Source organism: Hermetia illucens, chromosome 7 (assembly GCF_905115235.1).
Source record: "Hermetia illucens chromosome 7, iHerIll2.2.curated.20191125, whole genome shotgun sequence".
NCBI classification, from domain to species: Eukaryota; Metazoa; Arthropoda; class Insecta; order Diptera; family Stratiomyidae; genus Hermetia; species Hermetia illucens.
This window is the reverse complement of record NC_051855.1, coordinates 8,322,068-8,336,899: the sequence shown is the minus strand read 5'-3', so window position 1 is coordinate 8,336,899 and position 14,832 is coordinate 8,322,068. Positions and strand designations below refer to the sequence as shown.

Sequence of the window (14,832 nt, the reverse complement as noted above, 5' to 3'; positions counted from 1 at the left end):
GGTTTACAGGGGAGCGCGAAATTCTCTTCTTCTTCGCTCTTGAACATCGAGTTGGAGTGCCTGATCTTCAACAGGAATGTTGTTTAAAAGATTCTTGTTGTTTGCACACCACTTTCTAAGCTTAAAGCCGGCTGATTGCAAGATTGTGCGAAGTTGATGTTGCGTCTCAATAGCTTCTGTCAAGGTGTTTGCACCTGACATCACATCGTCCATATAAAAATCCCGTCTTAATGCAGTCGAACCGGATGGGTATTTGTGCGTTGTCTGTGATGACAGTTCTTGTAGGCATTTGGTGGCTAGATATGGTGCAGAGGAAGTACCATATGTGACCGTGTTCAGCTGATAACATCTTATAGGTTCATTAGGCTCATTTCGCCATAGAATTAGTTGAAATCTCTTGTCTTCCTCCGACACCTGGACTTGTCGATACATCTTTTCGATGTCAGCAGTAAAAACAAAGCAAGGCAGCCGAAATCGTACGAGAATGGTAAATAATTCGGATTGGATGGTAGGACCTGTAGCAAGTACATCGTTCAAACTATATCCAGAAGAGGTTTCCGAAGAGGCGTCAAAAACTACTCTAAGTTTAGTGGTGGTGCTCTCTGGCTTCAGAACGCTATGATGGGGAAGAAAGTAATGAAGACTCGGAATGCTTCCTTCATCTATTTCCGTCATATGCCCCAGTTGCTTGTATTCGTCCATAAATTCATTGTACTGTTTGCGTAGTTCTGGGTTTCGTGCTAATCTCCATTCTAATTTGAAAAGTCGCCTCTCCGCATTGCCCCTAGATTTGCCGAGTTTTGCTGGATACACCTTGAAAGGCAGTTTCACAATGAAACGTCCATTGTTCGTTCGTTTCATGGTTTGAGCAAAATGATTTTCACACTTTATTTCTTGTGTTGTCATCGCAAGGTTCTCTGTAGATTCTGGTTCCTCCAGTTTCCAAAAACGCTCTATCTGCTCGCTAAGCTTGGAATCATCGGTGTTGAGGATGCCGCATGTAACCTCTTTCTGATAGGATGTTGCAACCCTTCCAGCAATTATCCAACCAAAGACCGTGTTTTGCAGCAGTGGCAGGTTCCTTGATAGCCGCATTTGCCCTGTAGCTAATAGTTCGTAGTAGATATCAGCTCCGAGAAGTAGATCAATACGCCCTTCCCGGTCAAAATGAGGATCGGCAAGCTGAATGTTGCCGGGTATGGCCCAATTCCTTGAATTCAGACCTTGCGATGGTTGAGAGGATGTTATATGTGGTAAAACTATAGCGTCTATCTTCCGTGCAAACGTAGTGATTCTTGATTGCAATGACAACGTTACCTTCTGTTGCGATTGTTGCGACGCTCCGCCCAGACCACGAATGTGTATATGGTAACTAGTTGGTTGTAGTCCCAGCTTTCTCACAGCCGTTTCTGTAATTATGTTTATTTGGGAGCCACTATCCAGCAGAGCTCTCATTTCTATCGACTTGCCCTTTTGGTTTGTCACCTTGATGAGTGCAGTAGCTAATAGAACAAAAGGTCCCTCTGATGCTGATATTTCCGTTGATAATGCAATAGAATGGTTGACATTTGTAGAACCCTTGTCCTTTACAATACTTGATACTTGACCTTGCTTGGTGGCGTTGGCTGTTGTTTGAATTGCGGTGATAGAGGGCGTTGTTTTGTCTTGATTGTTGGCGTCCATATGTAGTAGAGTGTTGTGCTTCTTTCCACATTTAAGACAACTTCCTGCGCTGCATTGTGCACTTCGATGTCCTTCCCGTAGGCAGTTCAAACATAGCCTCAGCTGCTTGATTTTGGCTACTCGATCCCAAATGGACAATTGTTTAAAGGCTTCACATGTGTAGATTCGATGGCTTCCCTTGCAGTTTTTGCACTGCAAAGATTGACTGTCTTTGGTGGATATTAAAGCCGAGGTTCGGTTTGTAGGTTTGTTTTGAGTCGTACTCCTCTTGTCGCTACACAAGGCCTCTAAAGACTGAAAGCGTCTTTCCAAAAACGCGAGAAATGCATCAACCGGCTGCAGTTCTCGTGGTGAAGTCAAAGTTTGTTCGTATAAGGCGTGCGTAACCTTGTCTAACTTCTTCAGTAAAATATGTAATAAAATGGGATCCCAACTAGCTATATTGATATTAAAGTTCTTGAGTCCTGCTAGACATTCCTTCGTAATGTCATGAAGTTTTTTCAAAGCACTGGGGGAGTCCGCAGTAATCATCGGCTGCTGTGTGAGCCTATCCAATAGCGTGGCTACCATCAATCGTTGATTGCTGTAGCGGTTTGCTAGCGTTGTCCATGCAATGTCATAATTTTCGTCAGTGATGGGCAGATGACGTATAAGTCGCTCTGCTTCACCCTTTAGATTGGTCTTCAAATACCACATTTTCTGAGCATTTCCCAATTGCTGCTCGTGGATCATCTGGCGGAATAAGTCGTGGAAGGATCGCCATTGTGCATAATCGCCGTCAAAGGCAGGAATTGTCACGTTTGGCAAGTTGATGCTTGGAAAGGCCCTTGTAGCGGGAGCTACGCTAGGCTCTAGCTTTGAACGGCATTCAGCGAGAAATATTAAAGTGTCTTGAATTCGCTCTTCGAGGTTGAGAAAATTCTCCTCGTTGTACCCTAACTCATTTGGATCGCTGGAATATTGCCATATATTCTGATGGCCTTGACGCAACTCTTCTCAGTACTTTGATAAAGTAGCTGTCTTCAATTCGTAGTATGATTTGGGTTGTGCCTGTTCAACTGTGTCGATGCCGCTAATAATGTTTTCCACAGCCCGTATCCTTGATTGCTGTTGCCTTATTAGTACCACGACATCGCTGGGAAGCTCGTTCTGAGCATTGTTTGCTGCCGTGGCGGCCCTTGTATCTAAAGCACCCGTGGCTGATTTACCCAAATCGATATTCAACTTGGACGTGCCTTCCAAACCCTGAAGGCGTTCCGCAATGTCCTCCCTGTACTTGGTGTACTCGCGCTGCATTGAAGAGAAATATTGTTTCTCGAAATATGGATGAGCTGGAAGATAATGCGCTAACTCTTCAAGCTCTTCATTTCTCTCCGAAAAGGCTGTCCAGAGATTTTCCAATTGTTCCAATCTCGTCGTGAGATATTCCCTTGTCTTACGAGCTACCGAATCTTTCCGGTAGTTACTCAAAAGACGCTGAATCTCCTGGCCCGTCACATCTTGTTGTTGAGTGAGATTATTAATTTTCTCAAGTATCGCCTCCATGATTGGCTAGGATAATTCTGCAAAGTTATTAACTCGCCTCGTGTCCTTTTAATGTTGTGATCGGTCGATCACGTCGGGGTCACCAAAAAATGTCTCAATCCTGATAGGTCCACTCGGTGATACACCGGGTGAGTCTCTCTTCTTGATCAAGTGAAACACCTGCTCAAGTCAAAACCAAGTAAAGTTCGTTTTCAAGTCTGTCTGTATGTTCATTGGGTGAAACACCGAATGAGTCTGTCTTTTCTTAATTGGATGAAACACCGAATCAAGTTCAGTCCAGTAGAGTATATTTCCAAATCTTCGAAGTCTCCAGCAGCCTCACTGGAGAAGAATAAAAGGCTTAGTTCTTCGGGACTTGAAAATACACTAAATTCTTTATTAATTGTTCTCGCTTAAATAGGTACAAAAGTGCTTACGCGCTAATATCAAAAAGTGTACAAAAATGCTTACTTGCTATGAGAAAAATTACAAATTGCTTACATGCTAAATATGCGTGCATGCGGAAAATATTCACCTTGGATATGCAAATATTTTTTGCATGCACCGGATGCGCGTGCAGACGGTTTTTTTTACTGCAGCCTGAACAGGTATTAAAATTTGAAACACTGTAAAGCTTACAAAAATTTATTTATTTAATCAAAATAGGTGCCAGTCGATTCAAAACACTTCTCCCAGCGAGGTCCAAGAGCATGTATGCCAGTTTCGTAGAAGTTCAACTGTCGGGTCATGATAAATTCTTCAAAGGCAATTTGGACAGCCTCTTCGTCCCTAAATTGTTTTTCCGCCAAAAAAATTATCCAAATGCTTAAAAAAGTGGTAATCGGTTGGCGAAATGTCCGGTGAATATGGTGGATGAGGCACTTAACTTTTGAACCGTTGTTCTGGATTCATGAGGTCGTTCATTGTCGTGAAAGAGTACCACACCATCTCCGTTGACCAATCTCGGCCGTTGACTACTCAATTTTTGGTGCATTTCCTCCAGTTGGGCGCAGTATCTCTGTGCATTTACCGTTTCTCCAGGTGCCAAAAAAGAATAGTGGATAACTCCAGCTGTAGACCACCAAACAGTCACCATTACCTTCTTCGGATGGAGGCTCGGTTTCGGCGTATGCCTCGGTAGCTCATCAGCATCTAGCCATTGTGCTGATCGGCGACGATTGTCGTATAATATCCACTTTTCACCACATGTTACTATTCTGTGCAAAAAGGAATCGCTTCTGTTCCGGGAGAGTGAAGAACTACAAATTTCCATTCGAAACGCTCTGCTCCGTAAGGGCTTGCAGAACACATTTGTGGAGATTTTTCACCTTTCCAAGTTGTTGCAATGTCTCTCACAGACTGACGTGTGTCGGATTCGACTAGCAAACAGGGCTCGTCGTTGTCAATTGATGGTCCTACATGTCCACATGGCTCAATTTGAAGGTTTACTTCGCCTGACCGGAATTTTTCGAACCACCGCCGTATGGTTCGTTCGCTTACCGTATCAGCTGCAAATGCGCTGTTAATGTTCCTGGTCGCCTCTGCTACTTTATGACCGAGTTTGAACTCATACAGAAAAAGTATACGTTCTTGACTCTTTTCCATCCTTTCTATTCACTGTTATCACAACGATGGTCAAATCTGAAATGGCTCCTTTTTTTTGTTAACACATTCAATTTATTGATCATATTTGGTTTGTACATAACTTATGGCGAAACTTAATACTAAACTTATCTCTAACAGTATAAAACTTTTCCTAGAGACTAACATTTCATTTATTACTAGACCAGTCACCAAGCCGATTATCCGTACCGGACCTCAAATTTCTCCTTCTTCTCATTTTTGGTGGTGCATTTTATCCCTAGCTGCCAGGTGTTGAGATAGCTTCCTTAGTGAGTAATCTGCAAGACCGCAAAGTTCCTGCACTTTCCTCACCTACCCCCTGAGACGCTGCGGTGACGTACAGCCATTCAGACTGAAGCTATCCATTCCTCCTCCTTTCACAACCGGGCTTGGGACCGGCTTTGGCAATATTGCAATATTTAATTAGCGTCACATACTTTTCCCTAAGTGATTTTTGTTGAAATATAAGTGGTCAAGATGATGACCCGCACAACAAACATAATAATAATAATAATCATTGGCACAACAATCCATGTTGGATCAGGGTCTTGAAGTGTGTAAGAGCACTTCATTCAAGACCGTAACGGTACACTAGGAGGAAATGTGGTCAGCATTGCGCTCGCCCGAGATTATTACCCTGATTTGACTCAGGTACTCATTCACAGCTGAGTCGACTGGTATCCGACGTCAAATCACGATACATTCCACTGCCACCAGTGAGAATTGAACCGCGACCTTCCGTACGACAGCGCTGCGCTCTAACCACTCAGCTATCCGGACACAACAAACATATGTATGTGAAAATCAACTTAGGCCCCTTTTGAGAATTATATCCATTAAAGGTTTTGGATAACATTGAATTTGTTATATAAAGAAATCGTAACTGCATATGATATTCACAATTTTGACAGTTTGCTGCGTTCTAAAATTTACAATGGTCTAGGTGCCTGGAAAATTTCTGACTTTTGCAGGAATCTGGGGAAAAACTTTAAACGCTTATATCTCCGTTAATATTGAGAATTTCGCAAAAAGGAGCTTAATTTGTGATCACTACTATTGGTAGAGGGTCTGAGCTTCAAAATGGTGTATAGGTTGTGGGGTCTAGGGGCCAGGAAAATTTCTGATTTTTGCAGGAATCTGGGGAAAAACTTTAAACGCTTATATCTCCGTTAATATTGTGAATTTCGCACAAAGGAGCTTAATTTGTGATCACTACTACTGGTAGAGGGTCTGAGCTTCAAAGTGGTATATAGGTTGTGGGGTCTAGGTGCCAGGAAAATTTCTGATTTTTGCAGGAATCTGGGGAAAAACTTTAAACGCTTATATCTCCGTTAATATTGAGAATTTCGCAAAACGGAGCTTAATTTGTGATCACTACCACTGGTAGAGAGTCTGAGCTTCCAAATGGTATATAGGTTGCGGGGTCTAGGTGCCTGGAAAATTTCTGATTTTTGCAGGAATCTGGGGAAAAACTTTAAACGCTTATATCTCCGTTAATATTGAGAATTTCGGAAAAAGGAGCTTAATTCGTGATCACTACTACTGGTAGAGAGTCTGAGCTTCCAAATGGTATATAGGTTGTGGGGTCTAGGTGCCTGGAAAATTTCTGATTTTTGCAGGAATCTGGGGAAAAACTTTAAACGCTTATATCTCCGTTAATATTGTGAATTTCGCAAAAAAGAGCTTAATTTGTGATCACTACTATTGGTAGAGGATCTGAGCTTCAAAATGGTGTATAGGTTGTGGGGTCTAGGTGCCTGGAACATTTCTGATTTTTGCAGGAATCTGGGGAAAAACTTTAAACGCTTATATCTCCGTTAATATTGAGAATTTCGCAAAAAGGAGCTTAATTTGTGATCACTACTATTGGTAGAGGGTCTGAGCTTCAAAATGGTATATAGGTTGTGGGGTCTAGGTGCCTGGAACATTTCTGATTTTTGCAGGAATCTGGGCAAAAACTTTAAACGCTTATATCTCCGTTAATATTGTGAATTTCGCAAAAAAGAGCTTAATTTGTGATCACTACTATTGGCAGAGGGTCTGAGCTTCAAAATGGTGTATAGGTTGTGGGGTCTAGGTGCCTGGAACATTTCTGATTTTTGCAGGAATCTGGGGAAAAACTTTAAACGCTTATATCTCCGTTAATATTGTGAATTTCGCAAAAAAGAGCTTAATTTGTGATCACTACTATTGGTAGAGGGTCTGAGCTTCCAAATGGTATATAGGTTGTGGGGTCTAGGTGCCTGGAACATTTCTGATTTTTGCAGGAATCTGGGGAAAAACTTTAAACGCTTATATCTCCGTTAATATTGTGAATTTCGCACAAAGGAGCTTAATTTGTGATCACTACTACTGGTAGAGGGTCTGAGCTTCAAAATGGTATATAGGTTGTGGGGTCTAGGTGCCAGGAAAATTTCTGACTTTTGCAGGAATCTGGGGAAAAACTTTAAACGCTTATATCTCCGTTAATATTGAGAATTTCGCAAAAAAGAGCTTAATTTGTGATCACTACTATTGGTAGAGGGTCTGAGCTTCAAAATGGTGTATAGGTTGTGGGGTCTAGGGGCCAGGAAAATTTCTGATTTTTGCAGGAATCTGGGGAAAAACTTTAAACACTTATATCTCCGTTAATATTGAGAATTTCGCACAAAGGAGCTTAATTTGTGATCACTACTACTGGTAGAGGGTCTGAGCTTCAAAATGGTATATAGGTTGTGGGGTCTAGGTGCCTGGAACATTTCTGATTTTTGCAGGAATCTGGGGAAAAACTTTAAACGCTTATATCTCCGTTAGAATTGAGAATTTCGCAAAACGGAGCTTAATTTGTGATCACTTCTACTGGTGGAGGGTCTGAGCTTCAAAATGGTATATAGGTTGTGGGGTCTAGTTGCCTGGAAAATTTCTGATTTTTGCAGGAATCTGGGGAAAAACTTTAAACGCTTATATCTCCGTTAATATTGTGAATTTCGCAAAAAAGAGCTTAATTTGTGATCACTACTATTGGTAGAGGATCTGAGCTTCAAAATGGTGTATAGGTTGTGGGGTCTAGGTGCCTGGAACATTTCTGATTTTTGCAGGAATCTGGGGAAAAACTTTAAACGCTTATATCTCCGTTAATATTGAGAATTTCGCAAAAAGGAGCTTAATTTGTGATCACTACTATTGGTAGAGGGTCTGAGCTTCAAAATGGTATATAGGTTGTGGGGTCTAGGTGCCTGGAACATTTCTGATTTTTGCAGGAATCTGGGCAAAAACTTTAAACGCTTATATCTCCGTTAATATTGTGAATTTCGCAAAAAAGAGCTTAATTTGTGATCACTACTATTGGCAGAGGGTCTGAGCTTCAAAATGGTGTATAGGTTGTGGGGTCTAGGTGCCTGGAACATTTCTGATTTTTGCAGGAATCTGGGGAAAAACTTTAAACGCTTATATCTCCGTTAATATTGTGAATTTCGCAAAAAAGAGCTTAATTTGTGATCACTACTATTGGTAGAGGGTCTGAGCTTCCAAATGGTATATAGGTTGTGGGGTCTAGGTGCCTGGAACATTTCTGATTTTTGCAGGAATCTGGGGAAAAACTTTAAACGCTTATATCTCCGTTAATATTGTGAATTTCGCACAAAGGAGCTTAATTTGTGATCACTACTACTGGTAGAGGGTCTGAGCTTCAAAATGGTATATAGGTTGTGGGGTCTAGGTGCCAGGAAAATTTCTGACTTTTGCAGGAATCTGGGGAAAAACTTTAAACGCTTATATCTCCGTTAATATTGAGAATTTCGCAAAAAAGAGCTTAATTTGTGATCACTACTATTGGTAGAGGGTCTGAGCTTCAAAATGGTGTATAGGTTGTGGGGTCTAGGGGCCAGGAAAATTTCTGATTTTTGCAGGAATCTGGGGAAAAACTTTAAACACTTATATCTCCGTTAATATTGAGAATTTCGCACAAAGGAGCTTAATTTGTGATCACTACTACTGGTAGAGGGTCTGAGCTTCAAAATGGTATATAGGTTGTGGGGTCTAGGTGCCTGGAACATTTCTGATTTTTGCAGGAATCTGGGGAAAAACTTTAAACGCTTATATCTCCGTTAGAATTGAGAATTTCTCAAAACGGAGCTTAATTTGTGATCACTTCTACTGGTGGAGGGTCTGAGCTTCAAAATGGTATATAGGTTGTGGGGTCTAGTTGCCTGGAAAATTTCTGATTTTTGCAGGAATCTGGGGAAAAACTTTAAACACTTATATCTCCGTTAATATTGAGAATTTCGCAAAAAGGAGCTTAATTTGTGATCACTACTATTGGTAGAGGGTCTGAGCTTCCAAATGGTATATAGGCTGCGGGGTCTAGGTGCCTGGAAAATTTCTGATTTTTGCAGGAATCTGGGGGAAAACTTTAAACGCTGATATCTCCGTTAATATTGAGAATTTCGCAAAAAGGAGCTTAATTTGGGATCACTACTGCTGGTAGAGAGTCTGAGCTTCAAAATGGTATGTAGGTTGTGGGGTCTAGTTGCCTGGAACATTTCTGATTTTTGCAGGAATCTGGGGAAAAACTTTAAACGCTTATATCTCCGTTAATATTGAGAATTTCGCAAAAAGGAGCTTAATTTGTGATCACTACTATTGGTAGAGGGTCTGAGCTTCAAAATGGTGTATAGGTTGTGGGGTCTAGGTGCCTGGAAAATTTCTGATTTTTGCAGGAATCTGGGGAAAAACTATAAACCCTTATATCTCCGTTAATATTGAGAATTTCGCAAAAAGGAGCTTAATTTGTGATCACTACTATTGGTAGAGGGTCTGAGCTTCAAAATGGTGTATAGGTTGTGGGGTCTAGGTGCCTGGAACATTTCTGATTTTTGCAGGAATCTGGGGAAAAACTTTAAACGCTGATATCTCCGTTAATATTGAGAATTTCGCAAAAAGGAGCTTAATTTGTGATCACTACTATTGGTAGAGGGTCTGAGCTTCAAAATGGTGTATAGGTTGTGGGGTCTAGGGGCCAGGAAAATTTCTGATTTTTGCAGTAATCTGGGGAAAAACTTTAAACGCTTATATCTCCGTTAATATTGTGAATTTCGCAAAAAAGAGCTTAATTTGTGATCACTACTATTGGTAGAGGGTCTGAGCTTCAAAATGGTGTATAGGTTGTGGGGTCTAGGGGCCAGGAAAATTTCTGATTTTTGCAGGAATCTGGGGAAAAACTTTAAACGCTGATATCTCCGTTAATATTGAGAATTTCGCAAAAAGGAGCTTAATTTGTGATCACTACTGCTGGTAGAGGGTCTGAGCTTCAAAATGGTATGTAGGTTGTGGGGTCTAGGGGCCAGGAAAATTTCTGATTTTTGCAGGAATCTGGGGAAAAACTTTAAACGCTGATATCTCCGTTAATATTGTGAATTTCGCAAAAAGGAGCTTAATTTGTGATCACTACCAGTGGTAGAGGGTCTGAGCTTCAAAATGGTATATAGGTTGTGGGGTCTAGGTGCCAGGAAAATTTCTGATTTTTGCAGGAATCTGGGGAAAAACTTTAAACGCTTATATCTCCGTTAGTATTGAGAATTTCGCAAAACGGAGCTTAATTTGTGATCACTACTACTGGTAGAGAGTCTGAGCTTCCAAATAGTATATAGGTTGCGGGGTCTAGTTGCCTGGAAAATTTCTGATTTTTGCAGGAATCTGGGGAAAAACTTTAAACACTTATATCTCCGTTAGTATTGAGAATTTCGCAAAAAGGAGCTTAATTTGTGATCACTACTAGTGGTAGAGGGTCTGAGCTTCAAAATGGTATATAGGTTGCGGGGTCTAGGTGCCTGGAAAATTTCTGATTTTTTCAGGAATCTGGGGAAAAACTTTAAACGCTTATATCTCCGTTAATATTGTGAATTTCGCAAAAAAGAGCTTAATTTGTGATCATTACTATTGGTAGAGTGTCTGAGCTTCAAAATGGTATATAGGTTGTGGGGTCTAGGTGCCTGGAAAATTTCTGATTTTTGCAGGAATCTGGGGAAAAACTTTAAACGCTTATATCTCCGTTAATATTGAGAATTTCGCAAAAAGGAGCTTAATTTGTGATCACTACCACTGGTAGAGGGTCGCTACCGAACAAAGATGTTGTGGAAATTGTGCTTTCAATGGAGGATCGAGAACATATCTGGCAATAAGAGACCTAATGGGAACGAAATTGGCCCGACTTTTTTTTCCACCTGATACGATGTTTTTCTCGCATTTTTGTAAAAGAAAATTAGATCCCTCGTAATGAAAACTAGACAATATTCCTCCAAAAGTTCAAAGAATTCGTCCACTCCTTTTTTATATGGAGGGCACTACTCCAAAAAAAGTAATTTTTCCAATTTTACAGAAAAACTGTAAGAATGTATAAAAAAAATGGGCATTTCACAGGTAGACAATCCCCTCCACTCACATGGACAGAATCTTTTTCAATTTTTAATTATCTGTTCCAGGCAGCCAGGCAGTGCCACCGTTTAAAATATACGTTTTGGTAAACGCCCTCTACAAGAGCAACCAAAATTACAAGCTTATTTTTTAAGGTTTTGTTTGCAAAACAACGTTCCAATCGCTCTTGCCATCTATTTAGGGACCTCTCCCTTTCAGTCTTCTTCGCATTGTATATGTTCGCCATCTCATCTGCCAAGGTGTCACTCGGCATCATTCCAGAGATGACGAATGCTGCATCGTCTGAGACAGTCCTGAAAGCAGTGCGTACTCTCAAGGCTGTCCTGCTGTAGACTGAACTCAGTTTGGTAGCGATCCCTGACTTCCGCAACGTCTCCCTCCAAACTGGAGTTGCATAGAGCATGATCGAGGTCATCACCCTGGTTATAAGCAACCTAGAGGTATGCCGTGGCCCCCCCACGTTCGGCATCATCTTTGCCAGGGCATACTTGCAGTTGATGATTTGTCGCAAACATACCGCACATGTTGCTTATAGCTAAGCTTACTGTCTATCACCACCCCCAAGTATTTTATGGTCGGCATGGAAGTGATGATATGATTCTCGATTCTAATACAGGCGTAATTTCTCTTCCTGCGCTTAGTGACGAGGACCAGAACTCTTTAGCCAATTTCTAACAGCACTGATTGCTTCGCTTGAGTATAGCTCAGCATTTTCGAGATGCTTTGCGACAACAACCAACGCTATGTCGTCTGCGTAACCCACCACTGTGGCTTCACCCGGAAGGGGAAGATTAAGTACATTGCTGTACATGATGCTCCACAGTAGTGGGCCCAGTACGGGGCCCTGCGGGACACCCGCGGAAACAACGTACTCCTGGGGTCCGTCATCGTTGTCATACCAGAGCCTCCTTTCAGTGAAATAACTATCGACAATATCTGAGTGAAATTATGCGGTGTTTCCAACGATAGTAGCGAGATAGGCGGGAATACCAACCTTCGCTAGGGATTTCCGGATTAGATTCCAATTGGCCGAATTGAATGCATTTTTCACGTCCAGGGTTACTACCACACAATATTTGCTGGTACTACCCTTTCCGTGGATTGCATCTTCGGCCAAGCCAGTAACCAATTTGATGGCATCAATGGTTGATCTGGCTTTACGGAACCCACACTGCCGATCTGAAAGGCCGCCTTGGCTCTCAACTACCGGGAGTAATCTATTATAGATTACCCGCTCTAGCATTTTCCTCACCGTGTCCAAAAGACATATGGGTCGGCATGAAGATGGTTCACCTGGAGGTTTACCTCGCTTAGGCAGAAGTACCAACTTCTGCCGCTTCCATACCGTTGGAAATATCCCCTCGGACATGCACGCTTCGAACAACTCAACGAACATGTCCGGTTTGGATTTCACGGCAAGCTTAATGGCCTTATTCTGTACTCCGTCCAAGCCCGGCGCTTTATTGTCTCCTATTCTACCGCAGATATCCAACAGCTCGTCTCTTGTGACTGGCGGAATTGCCGTCACATTGCTGCTCTCCTCTTGCTGGGGGAATAACCCCTGGATGATTTTTAGCAAGACGGTGGGACACGTGATCTGTGGAGATGAACTGCCTCTGAATCGTCCCATCATGATTCTGTACGTACGCCCCACGGGTTTATGTCCGCTTCTGAGCAGAGCTCGTTCAAGCACTCCCTTTTGCTTCGCTGGATGGCGAGCTTGAGGGTTTTGCGGGCTTCCTTATAGGCGCGCTTTTTTTGCCCCTGATCAACTCTACCTACCGCCCTCTGAGCCGCTCTTCTGGCTCGGTGGCTGGCTGATCGAAGACCTCAGTTCATCATTCCACCAGTAATTTGGCCTTCTACTGAGGAATGAACACCTTCTAGGCATGGACGCGTCACTTGCTTTGCCGATGCATTGAGCCAGATGGACGACTCTTTCCGTAGAGGCGTCTGGTTTATCAGGTTGAGCTAACCACACCTCTATGAAGGTCTGCTCATCCAAAGATTTTGCAGACCAGCTTGAAATCTTTTCCGGTTTCGGGCATGATAGCTTTTTGGCCTGTGGCTCGACAAATGTCTCAAAGAAGATTGCCTGGTGATCGCTGTGGGTTTAGCGTTTACTGACGCACCAGGACATACCTCGCGTCAGCGCATGGCTGACAAAGGTCAGGTCTACAACTGAGCCCGACCCCCCTTTCTGAAAGTTGTTTACAGCACCTTCGTTAGCCAAAAATATGTCCATCTGCGCAAAAGCTTCTAATAAACTGCGCCCCCTAGCATTTGATTCCCTACTATCCCACTCTAGGGCTCAAGCATTGAAATTACCAGCAATCACCTATGGACTTCGACCCCTCGCGTCGAGAACATGATTATCACGCATTTGCTCGAATTCAGACAGTGTCAAACTTGGTGGGGCGTAGCAGCTGTATACATATACACCACTTATTTTCGCCCACACGAAGCCACTGGCTGCCTTACTTGCAGTACATTGTATGGCCTGTCAACCGGAAGCCCACCAGCCGAATCTGTGACCCATATGCTACCGAGACGGTGTCTATACGGTTCGCTTATGATGGCAATTTCCATCTCAGATACGAACGTGGTCTGCTCAAGTAAATTCTGAGCGACCCTGCAATGATTGAGGTTTATTTGAATAAACCTCATTTTCTCATTGAAGTGAGCGTCTTTCTAAATGCCGATATTTACCACTTCCGGCAATATGCCGGTTATCCTGTCCCTCTTTCACCTCGCACAATGGGCATTTGGGGTCCTTATTGCACTCCCTGGCAATATGGCCCTTCTCCCCACACCTTCTGCATCAATTAGATTGATCAATGCTGGTGGTGCATACCTTCGCGAAGTGCCCAAACATGAGGCATTTAAAGCACCTCTTTTGTGAAGTCTGTTCTCTTAAAGGGCGGACAACCCATCCAACCCGAACTTTTCCGGCTGCCAACAACTTCTGCGCTGCCTCCGCTGGTACTCGTATTGTGGCCGTTTGAGTACCGCCATAGGCTTTTCGTAAACTTACAACAGACTCCTCAGCAAGTTCGTCCAACTTGAATTGCTCCTTCAGAACAGTACAAATTTCTCCTTTCGATGTCACTTCATCACATTGTATTACATATAGATCTCATGTTTTTAGGCACGCACTGCGTCATTCTCCCCAAGTGAGTTTTTCACTTGAGTGCGAAAGTCATCAGTTTTGCCCATACTGGATCTTTTCAGCTCGAATATGAGATCCCCTTTCTGGGTTCTTCGGATTCGGTTCACATTTTCGCTCATATCTTTTAGGCCTGTTCGTCTGTCTGTCTGCCTGTCTGTCTGTCACAAGCACTTTTCTCAGAAACGGCTATACCGATTGGCACGAAATTTGGTAAGAAGATGGGAACTGCGGACCCTCAGACATGCAGTGAGTGATATCTTTCTACGTTGAGATTAAGGGGGGGACATATAAAAGAGGGGTGTAAAAATTTTTTACACCGAATATAGTCATGTGGGGTATCAAATGAAAGGTCTCGATTAGTACTTTTCGATGCCGGTCTTACTTTTGCTTACTTTTGAGATTTGTTAGAAAGGCGGGGAGTG

At 42.5% G+C, this 14,832-nt stretch overlaps 1 protein-coding gene across 9 annotated transcripts in view; it reads left to right on the top strand.

Annotated features, from left to right (window-relative positions):
- The window catches only part of LOC119660711 (muscle calcium channel subunit alpha-1), a 458,885-nt gene that overhangs the window by 349,630 nt on the left and 94,423 nt on the right, over positions 1 to 14,832 (top strand). The gene's annotated exons all lie outside the window — the stretch shown is intronic.